Here is a 21,304-nt window from a genome sequence, read left to right on the forward strand (position 1 = left end):
CCCTCCTTCCAGCTGTGGATGGGCGGCTGTGGCGCGAGGAGCCGTCGGTGCCCGGGGTTGGGTCACAGCCCCCCACTCGGGCGCTGCCTGGCCCTTGTCTGCCGCCGTCCCCATCTGAGGGATGGGAGTGTTCCCTGTGGACCCCCGGAGTGCTGAGGCGTGAAGGCGCTCAGCACAGCCCCAGGACAGGAAATGCCCAACAGGTGTTCAGTATCCAAGGGACCAGAGTGTCCGTGTCAGGACAGAGCCTCCTGACGAGGCCGGGACTGGGATCTTTCGACTCCTGACTCCTCACACAGAAGGTTCCAGAAGGATTCACCTCTAGGGAGACCTTCCTGCCGGGGCAGATGCCACGCTCCCAGCAGCCTGCCTGCCATCTTCCGGCCCCAGCCCCCCTCACTCCTCAGGGATTTGGCGTGTTGGGGTGGTGCTAGAGAATCCATAACACCCTCCCCACACCCACCGCCTGGCCGGAGGTCCGGGCTGAGACCAGCTGCCCCTTGGCATCCCAGCAGGGAGGTGCCATGAGCTCACAGGGCCCGGGGAGGCCAGGGCTGTGGACTGAACGTTTGTGTCCCTGTAAAATTCACGTGTTGAAGGCCCAAGCCTCAGTGTGACCGTATTTGGAGATGGGCCCTTTAAGGAGGTGGTCAAGGTTAACTGAGGTCATAAGGGTGGGGCCCTGATCCAGTAGGACTGGCATCCTTATGAGAAGAGGGAGAGAGAAGACCATGTGAGGACACAGTGGGAAGGCCGCTGTCTGCAAGCCAGGCAGGGAGCTCTCCCCGGAAACGGAACCTGCTGGCACCGTGATCTTGGCCTCCAGCCTCCAGCACCCCGAGAGATGAGTGCTATGGTGTGTTCTGTGTGGCGGCCTGAGCTGAGACGCTGAGGGAGCATCAGACCCCAGGCAGGACCCCTGGGTGGCCCTGGCCCAGCCCGTCATGCCCCTGACAACCTGGACCCAGCTCAGACGGGCCCAAAGTGGAGGGGAAGAGCTGGGGGTTGCCAATCCGGAGGAAGGCAGACTAGGAGAGGCCGTTCCTCGGGGAGAGGGCACAGAGGGTATCATCCATGAACGTCACAGCAGGGGTTCTCACACATGAGGGGCATCAGGGTCCCAGCAGACACCTCAAAACAGACTACTGGGCCCCACTCTGGAGTCTCTGACTCGGTGGGTCTGGGGTGGGGCCTGCGAATTTTCATTTCTAACAAGCTCCCAGGTGCTGAAATGCTGCTGCTCCAGGGACCACTTTTGAGAATCACTGCACCCAAGAGTGTGAGTCCAAAGTTCAAAGGTAGAGCAGGAAGCTGAGGGCCCCCCTCCGCCTCCTCTGTCCCAGAATGCCATTGTGGGGCCAGGATAGCAATGACGTAGGAAGAGGGCTGACATTTGACAGACCCAGTGATGTGGCTGGCCCGTGCATCAACCCATTTTACCTTCCGGACAAAGTGAGGAGGTGGGCGTTACCATCCCCATTTTACAGACAGGAACCCCAGCTCAGAGAGGTGAAGTGACTTGCCTCAGGTCACACAGATATGCACAGGGCCAAAGCCCCTGCTTCTCTCGTTCTCTTGGTGACCTGCCATCGCTGTGACCTGGGGCCCACAGGGACGGCCAGGCCTCAGAGCACTCATGTCTCCCCAGAAACTGCTGCCGGGAACAAGAGAGCAGACTCATATGGAGACGCAGAGGAAGCCTTTCTCGCTGGTCACCTGGGCTCGGGGTTTCCTGCTAGTTTCAAACGGCTGGGAGTAGCGAAATCTATGGTTGCGTTTTACCATCTCCTCCCAAACTCTCCCTGAGGATTGTTGAAATGCAGCCCAGGTAGGAAGGAGGTGTGTGTCCCCGGCTGCGGCTGCCAGGTCGCGAAGCTGCAGTCCCACAGACAGAGCCATGAGCCGGGGTTTCTATGACAACCCAGGCTGCAGTTGTCTGTAATTATAATTAACTTCAGAGCTGATCATTCTCCGGGACCCTTCTGGTGGGGAAAGAGGAGGCAGCGCACGACAGCAGTGAAAAGCCAGGGGGATGGACGACCCGAGCCTCTGGGTCACCCCTGTCTGGGAGCCTTCAGGGAACAGGAGTCGAGAGGGACATGCCATACAAGGTTGGGGGCACCACCAGGCTGGGCAAACACCCCCCAGAGGCTGGCTGCATGGGGACCTTGTCAAGAGCCCTGCCACCCAGTACATTTACCTCCTCCGAGCTCCCTCTTGGGGGGTATGGGAGCCAGGGGCAGAGTTGTGGGCACCAGAGAGCCTGGGTCCTTGTCCTGGCCCTGCCTGACTTGGGTGGTTCAGAGCACAGCTCACTGGGACCTGAGAACACGGAGCACAGAACACTGGTGTCCCCGAGCCCAGTGGAGGGTGAGGGCTGGCCCAAGATGAGGAGAGGGGCAGTGTCCAAGGCCCAGCCAGTCCCCAGACCCCATCCGACCCCAGACAGGGTGCAAGAAATGCTAAGGATGGCAGGGATTCCCGAGCATTGACTGTGTACCAGGCCCCGGGCTGAGCCCCTCAGATGTATCTGATCCCAGGAAAACTCAGACCCATTTGGCAGATGAGCAACGGAGGCATGGGGGTGGGGGTGGGGTTGGTCCAGGCAGCCTGCTCTCAGCACCTGCTCCCGTGGGCCCTGGCCTCACTTTTAACTGTCATACACAGCAAGGTTCACTGACGCTTTGATTGGGGGAAAAAAGGACTCTGCTTCCAAAGTGGTTTGAAAACCACTGTTATGGTCCAACCTCCTTTACAGAGACGGAGACTGAGGCTCTGGGAGGTGAGGCGACCTGTGCAAGATCACACAACTCGTCAACACATCAAAAGGCCACTTCAGTCAACACAGTCAGGATTCTGACGACCTCCGGCTTTACGTGATTCATATGGATGGGATTTTTTTTTTAATATGTCGAAGATTTCTACCAAGTTTGGGCTAATTCTTCTCCACTTCACTTCGTAACAACATTCAAGCTACGCTGCACTTGTCTCTGTCCAGCTCCCTACTGCTTCAGCCAGAGGAAACTGAGTCCGAGAGAGACGATGGAGGGGAGAGCCAGCGCAGCACAGGCTGGGCTGCCCACCCCCTAGAAGGTGAAACTGAGGGTCAGAGTGGAGCTCTGGAGGTTAGGGAAGACTAGGGAGGGCAGAGATGGGAGGTTGAGGGATCAGGGAGAGGGGACAGAGGGACAGAGAGAGGAAGTTGAAAGGCACGGAAGGGGACACTCAGGGACATAAGCATGTACATTTGTAAGAATTCCTCACCCTCAAGAATACATTCAGGGGTATTTTCAAGAAGATATTCAGTATACTCGAGAATATAGTCAATCATATTTACAGATGAAATGCTATGGCTGGAATTACTTCAAAATAATCCAGATTTGGGAGAGGAGAGAATGGATGGGGACAAAGATCAGACACGACTGGTCACACACTGATCCCTGTTGACATTGCACACGGTGCTCCTTACATTATTCTGTTTGCATATGTTTGAAACTTCCCATCATAAAAAAGCTTTTTTAAAGTATATAGTATAATATGTTTCAGAATTTCTTAATGAATAGTTTTTTAATATACAGTCGTGCATCGCTTAACGACGGGGCTGTGTTCTGAGAAATGCATCATTAGGCAGTTTCACCATGTGAATACGGTAGAGTGCACTTACACAAACCTAGATGGGCTAGCCTGCTACACACCCGCGCTGTACCATACTAACCCTGTGGGACCACCGTCATACGTGTGATCCGTTGCCAACTGAGACATCTGTTATGTGACGCATGGCTGTAGTTGTCTTTATAAGAAGAGATTAATGAATTAATGCCCTCAGCCTCTCCCTTCTCTGCCCCCGACTCTCTCCCTGTCTCTCCTTTTCCTCTCTCTCCCTCACTACCTCAGCCCATCTCTCTGTGTGTCTCTCTCTCCTCCCACCATCTCAGTCTCTGTCTCTCTGTCTCTCTCTCTCTCACCCGGGAGTCAGCAGCCAAGCTTAGCAGCTGCATACTGATTCTCCTCTGTCTTTCCTCCAGAACGTTTGTTAAAATACTGGTACAAGAGAAAAATAAATATTAGTCAAACAAAACATCACAGAAATCTTCCAAATCCATCCCATCCTGCACGATTTGCTGTAAATGTTAGAAGCCAGACGACTTGGCCCTTTGTCCCTGGGCTTTGGGTGAGCCCACTCTGGGCACACTGGCTGCTGCCATGCGGCTGGTTCTCAGGGCGGAGACGGAGCTCACACCTGAGCTCCTGTGCAGACCTGTGCTATCCTATCACCCACAATGCAAAGTCGAGTTGCCACTATTATTACTTGGGAATGTCTCCTCCCTTTCCGGGATCAGTTTCCCCATCTGTAAAAGAAGTGGAGGACAAGATGGTTACTAAGCCCCTCCCAGGCCCGGGATGTGACACGGCTCAGCGCTACCCTTCCTGCAAGGACAGTTGGCATTACTGGGCTGGGGATCCATTCTGGGAGACAGAGAGAGCTCAGGTCTCCCACTCCTCCCCTCCCAGCTCATGGCACGGAGACATGGAGAGAAAGAGGAGGTCAAGGGGCAGTCAGGGGCTGCATGGGGTCCCAGCCCTGCACCAGGCTGGTGCCCCAAGACCAAACCTTTCAATTCAGCCCTTCTGCCCGGGTTCTCTCACTCCATCTGCCAAGAACCACAGGAGAAGCCGAACATTCCCGAGTGTGAGCCCCCCAGGTGGGATGACCAGCTGTCCCACTTTGCCTAGTCTGAGGGGCTCCCACAAAGCTGGACTTACAGCGCTACAACCAGGATGGTCCCCGTCAACCTGGGTGACCTTGTCGCCCTACTCCCAGGCAAGTTGGCTGCATAAATTATTAGCAAAGAGGAATATGGGAGGGGAAGGAAGTTTAACTTTAGCTGTGATTACCCAGCTTTGGGAGATGAGGGAAGCAGAGGCTGTTTATGAACTGCAAGTCCTGTGATTAAAATAGCAAAACACCAGGCCAGCGCTGGTCAGGGAGACCCAGCCGCAAGAGCGTTTGCATTCCTGATGTTACGAGACTTTGTCTCCCTCATCCAGAAAAGGCAGCGAGCCAATATGAAGCATCCTGCTTCTTTGAGCCAATCAGCCAATGAGACCCAGAGCCCTGCTCAGCAAGAGGAACAAGAAAAGTGACTTACTGAGGGAGGGGTCGGGCTAGGAGATGCTGGCCCAGAGGAGCTGCCACCTGATGCTGCCTCCGAGCCTCCAGCTGCCAGAGGCTGCATCAGCCCCATACGTCCCGAGGGCGCCTGCCAGGACCTGATCCTTGGGCGCAGACGTGGAATGAGAAGGTGATGGGTTACTGGTACCACCTCCTTCTCTGCCCACCACACTCAAAACACAGACCTACCCCTTCTGAAAGAGGCTGAGTCTGAGTGGGATATGTCCAAGCGGATCTTGTCATAAAGTCAAGATCAGTTAATTCATTCAGCTCCCCTCTACTTTGTTAGCACCACTGCCTTTTCCCCTTGGAATGCATAGGCAGTGGGCTGCTTGATCTTCTCAAATTAAGTGGCCCATGGTCAAAATGTATGACCAATAATGGCTAAAGCACCCAAGTTATAAATTGCTTATTTTTGTGGTAAATTAGAACAGAGCCTGTGGTATCCCTGTAGTGACACTGCCCTCACCCAGTAGTGGTTGTGACGTCTGGGTGGGAAAGCAGTTACAGGTGGTACAGAGACATGTAACCTGAGCCCACCTAACAGGACTGGCCTCGAACTTGGCTGAACCTACAGGGGAAAGGCCAGGCAATGGGGAGTCACCCTGCTTTGGGACTGGGGGAAAATCTGCACGATTGATCCCAGGAAGAGACGGATGGGAAGACGAGTTGCTCAGTGCCAAGTACATACACAATGAAAAACAAGCCACGGAGTTAGTCAAATGTGAGTGCCATCCAAGCTTGAGATCACAACGAAAATTCAAAAATATTTTGTATGGAATAATAACCTCCTACAGAGCAAAATGTGTGGGATGCAACCACAGCTGTGGTTAGAGGGAAATTCCTAGCCTTAAATGCAGAAAGGAAGAAGGATCGAAAAGTAATGAACTCGGATCCATCTGCAGAAGTTACAAAGGGACAGCAAAATAAATCCAAAGAAAGTAGAAGGAAAGAATAAAAGTAAGAACACAAATTAATGCACTAAGAGACAGAATCAACAAAAGCTAAAGTTGGTTTCTTGAAAAGACTAAACAAACTTCTGTTTCAAATGATCAAGAAGAAAAGAGATGACAGCTACTAAATTCTGGCAGGTAAACAGCACCTCCGCCTATTACTAGCTCTGTGTCTTTGAATTAATCAACCTCTCTAAGCCTGCTCCTTCATCTTAAAGTTAAGAACTATATTACCCGCCTCATGAGCTGTCACGAGGTTCATTGTGAGAATGTGTGCTAAGTGTCTGGCAGATAATAGAAATTAAATAAGTCATAACAGTTAAGTCATGGCGGTGGCAGTGCTTGAGAACATTCTACCGGAGCCCAAAGTGCTGCAGGGGGACGGGCGAGGGGGGACCCCTTCTTCTCCTGGGAGGAGTCAGGGAGGAGCCATTTCCAGGCTAAGCCTTGGAGGATGAGTAGAATTTAGTAGAAGAGGGAGCACAACCCAGGCTGGGAGCAGAGTGAGCAGGACACAGGAGGCCTGGGGCCAGAGGTCCGTCCCTTCCCCATAAAACACAGCTTAAGGGGAGGAAGGGCCAACCGAGGGGTCGAGGCCTCTGCGGGCAGCTGCACAAAGCAGTGGGCTGACAGGTGAGGCCAACGCTGAAAATACAAATGGGCCTGGCTCATGGCCTCGTGCATTATGCGGCAAGGGTAAATAATGGATGACCTGGAATTTTTTTTTTAACCATTTGGTTACCAGTTTCTGTCTAGGATGCTGAAAACACAATGGTCTTACCCAGTCTGTCTCTATAGTTAAGAGAATGATTTAATTCTCATTATCTCCAGGCTAATCGAGATGGTATTTTCTGCTGGAAGCAAGTAAGCAAGTTTCCCACAAACCAAGCCAGCTTCTCCCAGAAGACAGGCGTTCTCGCCGGCTCTGTGCGCTGTCTCAAAGATCTCGGTCTGCACAATGGGCGACACTGAGGTGAAGAGACCTATGCCTCTGAAGCTGGGGGCGTTGGCTTGTAAACCTCCTGGATCCTGCCTCTGGGGAGAAAAGAGAATCAACCCAGGATATCCTCTGCCCACCTGTGGGGCTCTGCCACCCCACAGGAGGGTTGTGGGTGGGGACCCTCTCAGACGGAGCCTGATCGGGGTGAGGTGCCGCCCTCCCCAGAAGAAATGTGTCTAGACCCGGGTTAGAGAGAGGGAAGTTCTAATCCTCCCAACCGAGGGATGGAGGGGTCCCCCGAGGGGTCATAATAAGGACTTCGGGGTCACAGAATGTATTATCAGCAGAGTGACCCATGACCTTGGGCTCCTCTAGAAACAGCGATCGCTATCTGATCCAGCAATTGCACTCTTTTGTGAACTTATGTTCACACAAAGATCTGTACACGAGCATTCACAGCAGCTTTATCTGTAACAGGCAAAAACTGGAAACAGCCAGAAGTCCTTCAAAGAGTGAACAGTAAACACGCCGGCCTGGGCCTGCCGTGGAACACGTGCCGCAACAAAGAACAAACTCTTGACCAGAGAGACAACCCGGGCTGCTTCAGAGAACGACGCTGAGTGCAAAAAGCCAATCCCAAAAGCTGCCACACTGTTTGAGCTCACTTACAGGACTCTCCCATGATGACAGAAGTATGGAGATGGACAACAGACCAGTGGTTGCCAGAGGGTGGCGGGCACAGTGGGAGGGAGGTGGGTGTGGCCACAGGAGAACAGCTGGAGGGATCCCTGACACGTGGGGACTGTCCAGGGTCTTGACTGTGGTGGTGGATCCGCAAACCGACATGGGTGATAAAGTGCAGAGAACACCAGGGAATGAGTACAAATGACACCAGGGACATCTGAGGGAGATGGGTGGGTCTCCCTCCCAGGATCTCTCTGGCTTATTTCTTAGAACTGCAGGTGAATCTACAACTATCTCAAAATAAAAGATTTCACTTAAAAAGTAGTTATCATATGACGCTGAGTGAAAAGAGCTGACCACAAAATTTAACGTGTGTTATGATCAGTGCTCTTTTAAGACCCCCAAATTTACACGCCTCTACTAAAACTGGGCAGTGGCTTATCCCCTGACCCTGCACTCCTACAGCTAAATATATTCCCCAGAGAAATGGGGGCCTGTGACCACAGACACGTGTGCAAGGTGAATAGCAGCTTTATTCACAATAGCCAATAGTCAGGGACAATCCCGATGTCCCTCAACGGCAGAACTAACAGACAGTGTTGTGTTCGTCCAACGGAATCGTTAACGCGGCGATTAGAAACACAGTCCAGCGCTCTGCGCACGCTGATGAGTCTCCCTGACGTGATAATGAGCAAAAGAAGCCAGACGCAAAGGCCACAGACTGTGGCTTCATTCACAGGAAGTTCAGGCACAGGCAAGACCATCCCAGGTGGTGGTCAGATCGTGGTTCCCAAAGCAAGAGGTGGGATGGCCAGGAGGGGCCTGCGGGAGCCTCGGGGAGCTGCGTCCTTCTCTGTCCTGATCCCGGTGGGGGTGCACGGGTGTGTATATGTGTGAAACTTAATCTAACCACACACCTAAGATTTGTGCATCCTGCTTTGTGTGTTGTATCTCGATAAACATTTTTAAATGAGAGAAAAAGCACTTACGTCTCAATTAAAGAGCAGAAGCCGGCCCAACAGCGTGTTAGCAGGGCTCTCTGTTTATATATGGGTTATGGGCGTATTTTCCTCTTGCTTCTCTCTCTATTTTCAAATTTTCTCTAAAGTGAAGATGCATCACATAGGAGAAAGTTTACAGACGCAGCAAGTGTTTTTGTTTTAGGAGAGTATTCAGCAGTCTCTGTCATTGAGGTCTTCTGGAAAGGGTGACCCTTTGGGAAGGGTTTCTTTCTCGCTTCGCCCCCAGGCTATTGTGGGACATGCTTTCGTTGGGGACACAGAGCTGGATGAGCCTTGGTCCCCACCTGCCAAGGAGCTCATAGAGGGCTGGGTCTGCAAGGAGGCAGCTCGCAGACAGGCGATGCCCTCTGCAGACGTAAGCGCTGCAGCAGGGCCACCGTGAGGGCATCTGGAACACAGCTTTCCCCAAGTGCCACGGTCTTAGCCGGCCCCAGCAGCCATCATAAAACACCACAGATGGGGGTTTAAACAGCAGACATTTATTTCTCACAGTTCCGGAGGCTGGAAGTCCAACATTGCGGTTCTGATAGGGTTTGGTTTCCGGTGAGAGCTGTCTTCCCGGCTTGCAGACAGCTGGCCACCTTCTCTCTGTGTCCTCACAAACCTCCCTCCTCCCACAGGGGGGCACTCGGGGGGCCTCCCTCACTTCCCTCCTACCTAAGGGGGGCCTCCATCACCTCCCTCCTCCCACAGAGGGGCCTCCATCACCTCCCTCCTACCTAAGGGGGGCCTCCATCACCTCCCTCCTCCCACAGAGGGGCCTCCATCACCTCCCTCCTCCCACAGCAGGGCACTCAGAGGTCCTCCATTGCCTCCCTCCTGGCTCTCTTTCTCTGCCTGAGGCATGAGAGCCAACTCTGGGTGAGGCTCCAAGGTGCCCCAGAGGCCTGAGCCTAGGGGTGGTGAGCAGGGCTGCTCCTATCCACTGAGGGGCCTGCCCTGGGGGAGGAGGCGTAGGTGGGGGCTTCAGAGTGGAGAGCTGGAGCTGGGCCTCCCCTTGCACCTGCCCAGGCTGCTCCCCGGCGACTTGCTGAGCCCCGGCATTAGATTTTCAGTAGCAAGAGCAGGTCAGCATTAGCCACTATCGCGCATGTTGGGGGTGGGGGCTGTGGTGGGGGAGGAAGGGGACCGAGAAAAGGGGAACAAAATCAAGGAAGGAGATGAAAGGAGAGAGAGAAGAGAGAGGAGAAAGAACACGAATCATAGGCAGCACCTCTAGATGCTTCTGTGACCCAGGCCGTCCAGGGAGCCCCCGCTGCCCCAAAGGGGAGGGGCTGCTGCTGTTGCTGTCCTGTTCTGCAGATGAGGAAACTGAGCACAGACAGTCTCAGTCACTTGACTCAGGACTTAACAGCAGCAAGTAGCACAGCAGGGCTTGAAGCAGCCAGCGGCCATGCCAGCGAGCGCCATGAGGAGGAGGGAGACAGGAGGATGGGGGGACGAGAGGGGCAGGCAAGGGAGAGGGGCAAGGAGACTCAGTCCTTCATTCACCAGGCGTTTCCCGAATGAAACCTGCCAGGCACTACGGGAGGCCGGTCGCCAGGGCCCAGGCTTGGTTTCACGCTGTGCTGTCGCCATGTTGAAATTCTTGTTAACAGTTTCGAGCAAGGGTCCCCACATTTTATTTCACAAACTATGTCTCCAGCGCTGAGTGCAATAATGAAGTGCACACCCCAAGCCCCTCTCCTTCAGGGGATCATAGTCTAGAGGCCTTGTCAGAAGGAAGAGGGGAAGGGGCCTGAGAAAGCACAGGAAGTGAGTGTCTGCTGGAGACACAGGGTGGACTGGGGAAGGGCCCGGACTGTCCTTTAGAGCCAGAGAGGCATAACTCAATTCTTTTTACAATTTCATTACTGGGAAAAATCTATCGGCCCCAGGAGCATTCTGCTCACAAAATTGAGCTAAAAACAAAAGGGCATTCATTGTGCCTTCCCCGAGCTCTGAGCTGAGCCGGATTCCCATAAATCTTTGATAAGTAGAGAATGGAGAGCCTCGCTCAGCCTTGTGGTCGCCGCCTGCCCCGGGTCCTCCAGCTGGAGATGGTGGAAGGGAGAGGGAAGCAGCATGGAGGAGGGTGGCATGGCGCCAGCACAGTGCTGCCCTCACCTCCATCACCCCCTTAGCCCTCCCCAGAATGGCGTGAGGGAGGGATCAGCACTCCCTGTTTAGAGAAACTGTGAGTAACTTGTCTGGTGTCATGTGGCCAGTGAGGGGTTGGGTCAAGACCCAACCCAGGTTTGTCTGACTCCCAAACCCATGCCCTGTGAACTCGCCACGTCCCCCCCACTCGGTATATTCATGTGAAAACACATTTAGCTAAATTCATGCTAAAATCCCTCAAAGGAGCTGTGGTACCTCTCATCTTTGGGCCTTGGCCAATGGGGGTGCCTCAGCCTGGAGCAGCATCCCCCTGCACTCCCCACCAGGTTTTCTTCCCAAGTCTTTAGACATCCCTGAAGCAGACCTTTCTCCTGAGCCCTCCCAGACCCCGGCCCCTGGGGTGCAGGTGCCCCCACAGCCGGCTCCCTGTGCTCTCCTTTCCTCCTAACACCACAAGACCGGGTTTCTGTCCAGACAGCGTCTGACACACAGCTGACACTCAATATTTCTTATTGAAAAACTATTTGAGGGATGTTGGCCCTGTGGAAGTGTCCGTGACTGTTCCTTTCTCTGCCCAGCTGACCGGCTGACCTGCTCTGTCCCTCATGAAAGGAGAATGTCATCCAGGGACGTCTCCAGTCCCTGGTCCTGACCCAACGCCCAGGACAGCTCCTCTGCGACTCCCCGAATCATGACTTCACTAAAGCCCTTTCAGCTTTGCAGGTCACCTTGAGAGCCTTGGCGCCCACTGGACTGTACACCCCACCAGCGCCTGCCTCTTTCACGCTCAGGCCTCTGTTTATGAGCAAGTGCAGGAAGGCCAGGAGAGGCCTTGGCTAGACTGGAGGCGAGACTCTGGAGGCCCGACGGCTGTCAGGAGATGGGACGGAGCAGACGGACCACGGCTTCTCGGTGCAGAGTTGCCCGCACGGCTGGCCCCTCTCCCGCTTCGGTGCCTCTTCCCCGTGACTGCGTGAAGGTCGTTACTGGGGGGCTGTTTTTCCCTTTCCCGAACTCTATTCCACATTATCTCATTTAGTCCCTTCAACAGCCCCGGGGAGGGATAGGACAAAGGTCACCTGGGAGGACGCTGGGTCAGGCTGCACAGAAGCAGCAGAGCGGGTATGGGTTGATGCCAGGCGGCCCCGCAGCAGACTCGCTGCCTGGGGTCTGCGCGGGCCCTGCCACCCATCAAAAGAGTCTCCACCTGTGTCTGCTCATGGTGGTGGGGCCTCTAGATGACCTCTTTTTGCCTGATGAGGCCTGGCCCCGGATCTCCGAGCTGCCTGCAGCCCCGAGGTGCTGGCCCCTGCCTAGGGGACTCTTTAACAGATGCTGCCTTTCCTGGCCCCTCCTTTGCACTGGTATTTTAGAACAACCCTCCTTCTGGCGTCTGACTTCTAATCAGGCGTTCATCTCCTGTGCTGTTAAGGGGCTGTGGCTGGGAGGGAGCAGTCTCTGCTCTCTCTGCTGCTCGGAGGCAGGTGGGAGCCTCAGGATTTCTTCCAGGAGGAAGGCTGTTGGAGCGAAGGAGCAGGGAGGGGACAGAGAGAAACCCGGGCCTCACATGACCCACCTCGCAGCCGGGGCCTGTGTCTGTCCCCATTACAGGCCCAAAATGACTGCAGCCACCAAGGGCAGCTGAGCCAATGAGCGAGGCAGGCATCTCCTTGGCATCAACCTCTCTCTCTCCCTCACTCCCTCTCTCTCTCTCACACACACTCACACTAGACAGGAAAACAAGACTGACTACACAGCCAATCCAGCTCCCCCTTCCAGCATCAGTGACTCATCCTGAAATCCCCTGATTCCAGCGCCCACAGTCTGGGCTGGGGGCCGCCTAGTTCCCCCACCTGCGGAGATCCAAGCCAGCGAAGGGATTATTCAGCAATCTGGCCCAGAGACCCCTTCTCAGGAGAGAGGATATTTGTTTCCATGATAAGCAAGCCAATTCCCACATCATGATATATTTATGTTCTGTGTCTCCAGCCACCTGCTCAGACTCAAAAACAAACTCCAGGTTCCAGCCAAGGAGGAAATGTGACAGTTAATTGGGGAAATTGCAAATAGGTCATTCTAGAAGGTGGAAAGAGTGACAAGGGTTCCTGGCAGGCACAGGAGCTCACAGCTGGGGAGTCTGGGGGTTTCCTTAGAGCCGGGGAGCCTGCAGAGAAAGGCTGCTGGCATCCCTTCCCTCCGGAAAGTTCGGCTAAGCCCGGGTCTCAGGGCGCTCCCCTGAGCTGGCCTTCGTGGCAGGAGCCAGGGTGGAGCTCCCTGTCAGAGTAGGGGAGAGCTGGGCAGAGCCTCAGGGCAGGGCTGGGGCCGCTCCTCTAGTCTGGCTCGCTTGGGTACCAGAATTTGAATTACAGTTAGCAGGTGGGGCCCCCTCAGTCTCTGTAAACTGGATGTCAGCCAAGGCCTCCTAGGACTCAGGAGCTGGGACAAACTGCCTCCCGTCTCCCTACCTCCTCGTTCACAGCCTCTCCAGGACTCCTTCAGATCCCCGGGGCTGCATCCTCCCGGGCCTCAGCTTTTGGGCTCCTGCTTCCACCCTCAGAAATCCAGGTGTGAAACTCAGCTGTCCTTCGAGCTCAGAAAGCTTGAACTTCAAGTTCATTCACACAGAGCGTTCAGGAGCTGGTGGACGTCCAGGGAACTAGGAAAGGGAAGCTGGCACTGGGGCCGTGCCAGCCGACTTAAAAGCAGCAGCAGGCCCCACCAGTGTCAGAATGCCCTCTCCTGGGAGCACCCTGGCCTCCACCCACAGCCCAGAGCCCGCAGCCGGGCCCACCCCTCATCACACTGGCCTTTTCGTCTTTTACTGTCTATGCTGCAAAAACCAGAACTCGTCTCCTGCAGAGCGTTTCTCAGTCTTCTCTGCTGAGTTGGTCCAGGGACATCCAGGCCTCCGCGTCATGTATGAGGGCACTTCCTGGAACAAAGACAGTCACCTTCTTAGGAACAGTTCTGGACCCAGTAGCTAATCTAATACATCTTCCCTCTTTTTGGATGTCTATAATTATACTCAAAAAGGGTGCTTCGGGGGCTGGCCCAGCGGTGCAGAGGTAAAGTTTGCACGTTCTGCTTTAGCGGCCTAGGGTCTGCTGGTTCGGATCCTGGGTGTGGACCTATCCACTGCTTCTCAAGCCATGCTGTGGCAGGCGTCCCACATATAAACTGGAGGAAGACGGGAATGGACGTGAGCTCAGGGCCAGTCTTCCTCAGCGAAAAGAGGAGGATTGGCAGCAGATGTTAGCTCAGGGCTAATCTTCCTCAGAAAAAAAAAAGTGTGCTTCAACTCGAGAATTTATAAAGAGAAGTGAGGCACTGGGGCCTGGAAGGCTGAGTGCTGACTAATGAATGAAGTCGCGGCCTGTGTGGAGCGCCTGCTTTGCGCCCGCGCTGGGCCTGGTGCTGGGAGCTCTTGCCTAAGAAGCCCAGGTGCAGTTGCACACGTCAGCTACTGGGGAAAGGTGGGATTGAAGGATGGAAGAGGTGGGCGAGTGGGTAGAAGGAAGGGAACAAGAGGAGAGAAGGGAGCAGGGAATGGATAAACAGGACACGGGCTGGAAGGTGAAACCCCGGGCCAGCTCAGAGGTCACCGACCTTTATAGTTGTTTGAAGGGGGGTGGGGTATAGTTGTTGAGAGTGGTGTGGGGACCCACTCTGACGCCCAGAGTTGGTGCGAAGATTATTTTAAACCAAAGACATTTGAGATTCAACAGGTACCCAAGGAAGCCTTTCGGGAGCTTCCCTTATCTGATTCAAGGCAGACACTTCTGGCAATGAAACCGCCATAAACGCCTCCCCAGGAGGTTCCACCGGGAAGGAAAGGAGAAGACCATCCGCATAAACACCACCACCACGGTCTGAGCTCCCGGTTGTCCCCTGAAAGCCCATAGTCCTTCCTAAAGAAACCCAGTGTTCTTCCTGCCCTTCCCTTTTCCCGATGAATCTAGGTGTGTAAACCCCTACGTCTACTTGTTGAGCCATTTCTTTCGTGCACTTCATATGCATATAAACTGTATCTTTTTCTCCTTTATCCTTTCTCCTGTTAATCTGTCCATGGTCAGTTAAATTTGCAGGCCCCAAATGCTGAACCCAAATGCATAGAGGAAGAGTTTTCCTTCTGACAGTTTGCTGTGTTGCTTTGAGACATGTCTCTGAGAAAGCCCTGGGGACAGTTCCTCCGGGCAAGCAGGCACGTTGACTAACGGGTTTATTAACCACGCAGAGGCAGCAGGCCTCCGCGGCCTGGCGTGGGAAGAGAGCTGGAAACAGCCATGATCATCTTCGATTTAGAAAACGGGAATGGGCAGGCCATAAACACTTGCCATGAGGAACTCCAGCTGGGAAACCGTGATCCAAGTACACGGCTTCCAGGGCTGGGGGCGCTGCTCCTGATCCCACATCTCGCACCTCCGTCCAGGCTCACCTGACAGCCAGACAACCCGCCTCCTCTCACCCTGGCCAGCACGGCCAATCCCCACCCCCCATAACCCACAACCCACCCCCTGGTCTGGGGATCCTGTCCCTGGGCTGTTACCAAAGCAAGAGCAGGTCCACTTCCTGGCGAGTTAAAATCAGACTCTGGACCAGAAGCAGTTGTCACACAAAGTAAACTGACTTGAGCAAATAGAAGCCCACACGGAATCATTTGCAAAGTCATGGTGTCCGTCTGCAAACACGGGAAAGCAGGGGTCTTTTATTTCGGATGGGGAACGAGTATCACAAAGGGAGAGGTGGGCATTCGCTTGTGCAGGCTCAACTGCACCACAGGCTTCCACGTCCACTGCAGGTTCTGGTCACAAGGCGTGAGCTCCTCCTGGAGAGATCTTAGCACTAAAACGAGCCCAAGGCCACAGGCGTTGCCCTTATGGTGGGGCTTGTCTGTTCAGGGTGGTTGGTGACTGCTTCCCAAACAGTTAAATGCTTCCGAACCCACCCTCGCGTCCCTCCGGGCGGTTAGTGACAGGGTCACAGGTCTCAGCTCCATCGGGAGAACTTTGGCTGCAGCCACTTCCCCCATGAGAACTGGCCCACCCTATCACGCTCCCCAAGCCTTCCACCCAGGCTCTTGGCTTCCGTGCTGCCTCCACTTCCTGTGGCCCGGGGAGGAGAGCGGAGAGGGGCAGAGCTAGGAGGCAGGAAAGCTGAGGGAAGAGGACCCAGCACCTTTTGTTTTGTGTCGGCACCCAGCAGGGCTATGCACTGCCCGTGGGTGTAGAAGACCAGCAAGGCAGGACCTCGGCCTTCGTGCCCTGATGCACCCGTGCACCGCCCCCCAAACACAGACCCACCCAGACCCACACCCACGGCCCCCAGGCCAGGAGGGTGCTCCGCCTTCTGGGGAATTCCAGACCCTGCCCTTCCCCATCTTGCCACCAGCTGTGTCAGGCCTGCTCAAGGGCACTGCTGGCATTTACCACCTGGGTCTGGGTAGGGAGGAGGGTGTGTCAGCCCCCTGCGGCCTCAGGGCCAGAAGGTGTCTCGGGCTGAGCAGAGAAGTCCAGGAGCAGGGACCTGCCCGGAGAAGACTCTTCCCAAGTCCACCTAGGGGGTCCATTCCAAGTCCAGTCACTCATTTCTCCTACGTCCATTCTTTTATCTGACAATCATTTCCTGAGCACTTACTGTGGGGCAGTGCTGTGCTAGACCCAGGGAGGCCCAGTGGAGATGGGCACAGGGGAGGGACCTCCCCATAATCAAGTCCACGGCAGGGGAGATGCTCCAGGGGAGGCCAAACACAAGGCCAGAGAGCTGGGGACTTCCCAGAGGAGGTGGCGTCTGAGCCCCATCTTGAAACAGGCTGGGACAGGCCTCTTTGGCAGGTGTCAAAGTGTGCACCACACAGAATTTTACAGAATCCAGCCGAAGGAGGCATAGGCTCGCGTTCCTGTTCTTAAGGAATTTGACATCATGCCGACATCAGCCCCACACAGTGCGGGGCAGTCCCTGCGCAGGCACACCCATTCCCTACAGGCTGAGTCGCCCTCTCCCACGCCCCCAGCCCTCACAGGACAGAAAGGTTCCCCGGGGGGAGAGTGTGCACAAACTGGCACCCTCTTAACCAGGTTCACATGGGGGGGGGGGCGCTTGGAGCATTGCAGGGTGCGAGGCACACACCCCATCAGGGTTCAGTGGGAAGCACACACGGGCAAGGCACTGTCCCAGCCCTGGGGCCTCTGCATGGCTGGAGGGGGCAGTGGACAGGCTGGGGCTCCAGAGTCCACCGAGTGAGCCTTGGTCCCCAGCACCATCTAGCAGGCCTTGGCTTCTTCAGCTGTAAAATGGGATCATAATTATCTACCTCCTGGGGGAGTTTGGAAGATTAAAGGAGACCCTGGACGCCAAATACCTTGCCTGCCGCCTCACTGTGCGCGGTGAGCAGCTGTCGTGTCCCTGACCCACCCCGACCCGGAAAGGGAGGCACCGTTTAGTTACACTGGCATCTGGGGAGGTTACAGAGCCTGTTAGGAGCCAGTTGGCTGACAGGTTGCAGGTTATCAGGAGGCTGGGGTGGGGGCAGTTGGGCTGAGGAGAAGGGGCTCTGACAGGCCCCTGCTGCCCAGCTCCCACAGCATCTCTCCTGGACAGGCTGCCCCGGCTCCAGGCCTTGCTGCCCTTGGGGCTCTGCAAGGCCTGGTTAATTTAGAGGAGTAATTTTAATCAATTAGATGAAGTGTAAAATAACTGTTCTGCTCAGCTCGGAAATGGGGCTTGTCGTCTTTAAGGCTTTATTGAAAAGGTATTAAGATGGAATTGTGTGCTCCCGGCAGGTGGGCAGTGGGGAGGGGCTGTGGGGGGAGGCTGGGCCTGGAGACAGCACCACTGAGCAGGGCTCCATCTGCTCCACGCGGCCCCCACCACACTCAGCTGAACCCGGGGTGGACAGACCTCCAGACACCCCATGATGCCCAGCAAACTGCCACCAGCCGCTGTATTCCCGCTGACTGCTGGAAGGGCTTCTTCACGCGGAGCCCAAATCCGCCCCCACCCCCCACCCCACCCAGCAGCACAGGAATGAGACACGACGTGGAGTCCGAACACGTGCACACGGCACATGGCTCCAACTAAACCCTTACTGGAGAAAGTCAAATGCATCTTTCCAGGTCTCTTTGGGGAAGAAGTCCCCCTGATTTCTTCACCGTTTCTCACGGGTCGTGTTTTCTGCTCCTTCTCCACCCCGTCGCCCCAGAGAGGATTCTAGTCATGATAACATGAGCACCTGGCGGCTTGGTGCCGTTTACAGAGTTTGTTTAACGCCATTATTTCATTTAGCATTCCAATATTTACCTCCCTTGTGCCCAGAATGAGGAGCTGGTCCCCTGCATCGTGTTGGCACCCCCAGTTAGCTTCACACGCCTTTCTTCCTGCACGGAGCAGAGTCCTGGGGCAGTCACTTCGGGGGCCCACTAATTGGGAGGTCCCACGTTTGGTCTCTGCCCTGCTCCCAGCTGGAAATTTCATCCCACGGGATTCGGCGAAGGTGCCCACTGAGAAACTTAGATGCCGGATCTCCAACACGTCCTGCAGAGTGTGGAGATGAGGAAAACTAACGAGTGCAGTGGGCTGCCCTCTGAGTGGGCGGGATGCAAAGCCTCTCATTCTAGGAGCAGCCAAAGGATAAAGGAATAAATGGAGGAAGCTTACTCTCTCCGCCGTGGCAGCCCGAGGCAGCCTGTCCCCATGTGACTGACTGAAAAATCTGAGGCTGGCTTAGCAGCTTCACACCCAGGTGGACCGCCAGGGACCAGAGGACTGGCTGTGGGGCCAGCTTCAAAGAGGAGCGGCCTCGCAGCACCCTGGGCTCCCACAGCAGAACTGGGCACCTCCAGGGCCAGCACCTCTGGCCAAACTCACGTCTGTCTCCCAATGCCCTGTATTTGGAAGCAGCCCTGAGAGTTCTCTCTCTTCCATCCAGGGATGGTGTCCAAAATATTTAACGACTGTCATGGTCCAAGAACTGACCAGTACGGGTGGATGCCAGCCTGCCAGCCTTGCCAGTGAACGCTGGCTGAACTTGAGCCCCCATTCTCTCGTTTCAGCCACACGCGAATGGATTTATCCCCACCTCACCTGCTGGCACATGTGGACTTTACAGTGTGACTCTGAGCTATCAAATAATAATAATGATGTTGCTAAAAGTAACTGAGACTTACGAAGTGCCAGTCCTGGTTCTGAGCCTATTAACGAGTTTAATCCCCATAACACACCTATGAAGTGGGTATGGTCATGATCTCTACTGAGAAACCAGGAAACCAGAGATGGAAGCGATTGTCACACACACCTGCTGACGGCGGGGAGCCCAGATGCAGACTCAGCTCAGACTCTAACACCCTCTACCCCTCTTTGAAAGAAAAAGATGGAATGTGCTCGCTGGGCTCCAGTCAAAAAACATAGAAAAAGCACATACTCCGTTTAGAAACACTTCTGTCCAAATAGCCACACAGACACGCACACGCATGAGCACACACACACACACTTTGGTCATGGGGGAAAGGAACTTACATGGACCCTACTTTCGTGATGCTGAAGCAACGCCAACGAGCATTTCTCACCCACTGGGTGTCACCACTGGCACTATCACCCATTTAGTTAGGAAATGGTGACTCAGAGAGGTTGAGGAACGTCTCCAACATCACCAAGCTAAGAGGCCAAGCTGGGATTTGAACTGCCCCCTCTCTGGAAGCCCACAAGGTGCTTGCATTAGAACGAGAAACTTTCCTCTGATCCAGGCTGGAAACGGAGCGGGAGCGCGGCGCAGAGGGGCGGCCAGGGAGCAGGGTTTGCACTGGCCACAGGAGCGCTCTCTGCAGGCCCTTCCGCACCATCTGCTCAGACCCACAGCTCCCACCTGTCATTCCGTGAAGAATGGGCTCCATCTGCTTGCTATGCACAGCCTCAGCGTGCAGCCTCAGGGAATGGAGCCCCCAGGGGTGGGTGGCTTGCCCAAGGTCATGGAGCCCAAGGAGAGCCCTCCGGAGCCCTCCCTGTCCCGGCCGGGCCTCTGCTCCTGCCTGCCGATGCGGCTCCTTTCTCCTGTTTCTTCTCCCAACTCTGTGCCCCCTGGCTCCCCGGGGAACAGGCTGACATTCACCACGATTAGCTCGCTTCCCCCTCTCCCCGCAGCCAAGAGCTAATTGTCCTGATTTCCTTCCAAGAACAGTCTCTCTGAATAGCCTTCGCAGGCACAATTAGGCAGGTTCAGCCCGGCTTTCACACTCCAGCTCTGAAGAAATCAAATCAGCGAGGGAGGAAGCGGAGCCTCTGGGAGGTTCTCTGAGAGCTCCTTTGTGCGGGAACAAAGCACACGCATAATTACCTGCTGAGCTGATGAGCACTGGACCCTGGGGCCCTGCCTGCGGGGGGGGGGGGGGGGTGGGGGGGGCCATGGCGCACCCCCCCACCAAGACCTCATCTCTCGCCCACTGAAGGCTGAGCCGGCTGCACCTGTCTCCTGGCACATGCTGTGGGGTGGAGATATCCTGCAGTCCCCTCCCTTGTCAGGCCTGGCCAGCTGCAACCACAAGACATTAGCCACTACCTAGAGAACCCCAGTCGTGAGACACTGGTGGAGCCCTGAGAGCAGCAAGTCCAATCGCCTCATTGTGAAGATAGAGTGGAGTGCCTGAGGCCAGAGAGGGGAGATACCCTGCCCAAGGTCACACAGCAAGTTCAGGCAGAGCCCCAACCAGAATCCAAGTCTTCCTGCAGGTACTCTGGCCTCATGCTGACCATACAGTTAGTTTAAGATACATGGGCATCTTGGCCAGAAAAAAGCAGGGGCTTCCAGGCAAATAAAGAAAACGGTTTTTCCCGACTATACTGGTGCATGCATCAAGTTGTCTACAGGCTGAGGAATCGGTTGCCAGTAGCTTTCCTGGGGATGGAGAGGTTTCCTTTATCTCCAAGTGGAGAAACCGAGGCCCAGAAGGAACCGGTCCAACTCACACAGCCAATAAATGGCAGAGCTGGACTCATTACACAGCCCCTGATTCCTGGGCCAGAGCTCACGACTGACGTCAATTACCCCCAGCCCCCAAAATGCTCTATATGCAACCCTACTGAGGCAGCATCCCCATCGACTCAGGGCGCCCAGGCCACGACACGGCAGCTCTGGACCATTCCAGGAACCAACAACTTTGTAGGGCCTCACAGCCCGAGAGGGGCCCGTCCAAGTGAGGGATCTGTCTGTAATCGAGCTCCTCCCCTCTGAGCTCTGTGCACCCCGGCAAGTCCCTCACCTCTTGGCAGCTCTGTCCCTCTTCTGTAAAATGGAGATGCTGCCCACCTCCTAGGGCTGGGGAAGGGTCTGGTCCAGGCTGCCATGTGGCTCACATGCAGTGAAGGCGATGCATGTGTATGTTTGAGAAGCGCCCCCTTCTACACCGCCCAGCAGCCATAAAGGCTCTGAGCAGTCCTGCGGGAA

The 21,304-nt window shown here is 55.2% G+C and overlaps 1 protein-coding gene and 1 long non-coding RNA gene across 4 annotated transcripts in view; one reads left to right on the forward strand and one right to left on the reverse strand.

Moving 5' to 3' along the window:
• The first annotated feature begins 693 nt into the window (after positions 1 to 693).
• LOC139075650 (uncharacterized) lies at positions 694 to 7,270 on the forward strand. Its single transcript, XR_011526262.1, has 4 exons — positions 694 to 856; positions 1,649 to 1,828; positions 2,759 to 3,093; positions 6,958 to 7,270. It is a non-coding gene; the product is annotated as an uncharacterized lncRNA (long non-coding RNA).
• Positions 7,271 to 9,229: 1,959 nt separating this feature from the next.
• RRM2 (ribonucleotide reductase regulatory subunit M2) overlaps positions 9,230 to 21,304 on the reverse strand; it is a 40,009-nt gene continuing 27,934 nt past the window's right edge. Inside the window, exon 13 of one of the 3 annotated variants that reach the window (XR_011526751.1) lies at positions 9,230 to 13,804. The gene's annotated coding sequence lies outside the window, so the exon portion shown is untranslated. The remainder of the gene's footprint in view (positions 13,805 to 21,304) is intronic. The other 2 variants (XR_011526753.1, XR_011526752.1) reach the window with 2 other exon arrangements.

This window comes from Equus przewalskii, chromosome 14 (assembly GCF_037783145.1).
Source record: "Equus przewalskii isolate Varuska chromosome 14, EquPr2, whole genome shotgun sequence".
NCBI lineage: Eukaryota > Metazoa > Chordata > Mammalia > Perissodactyla > Equidae > Equus > Equus przewalskii.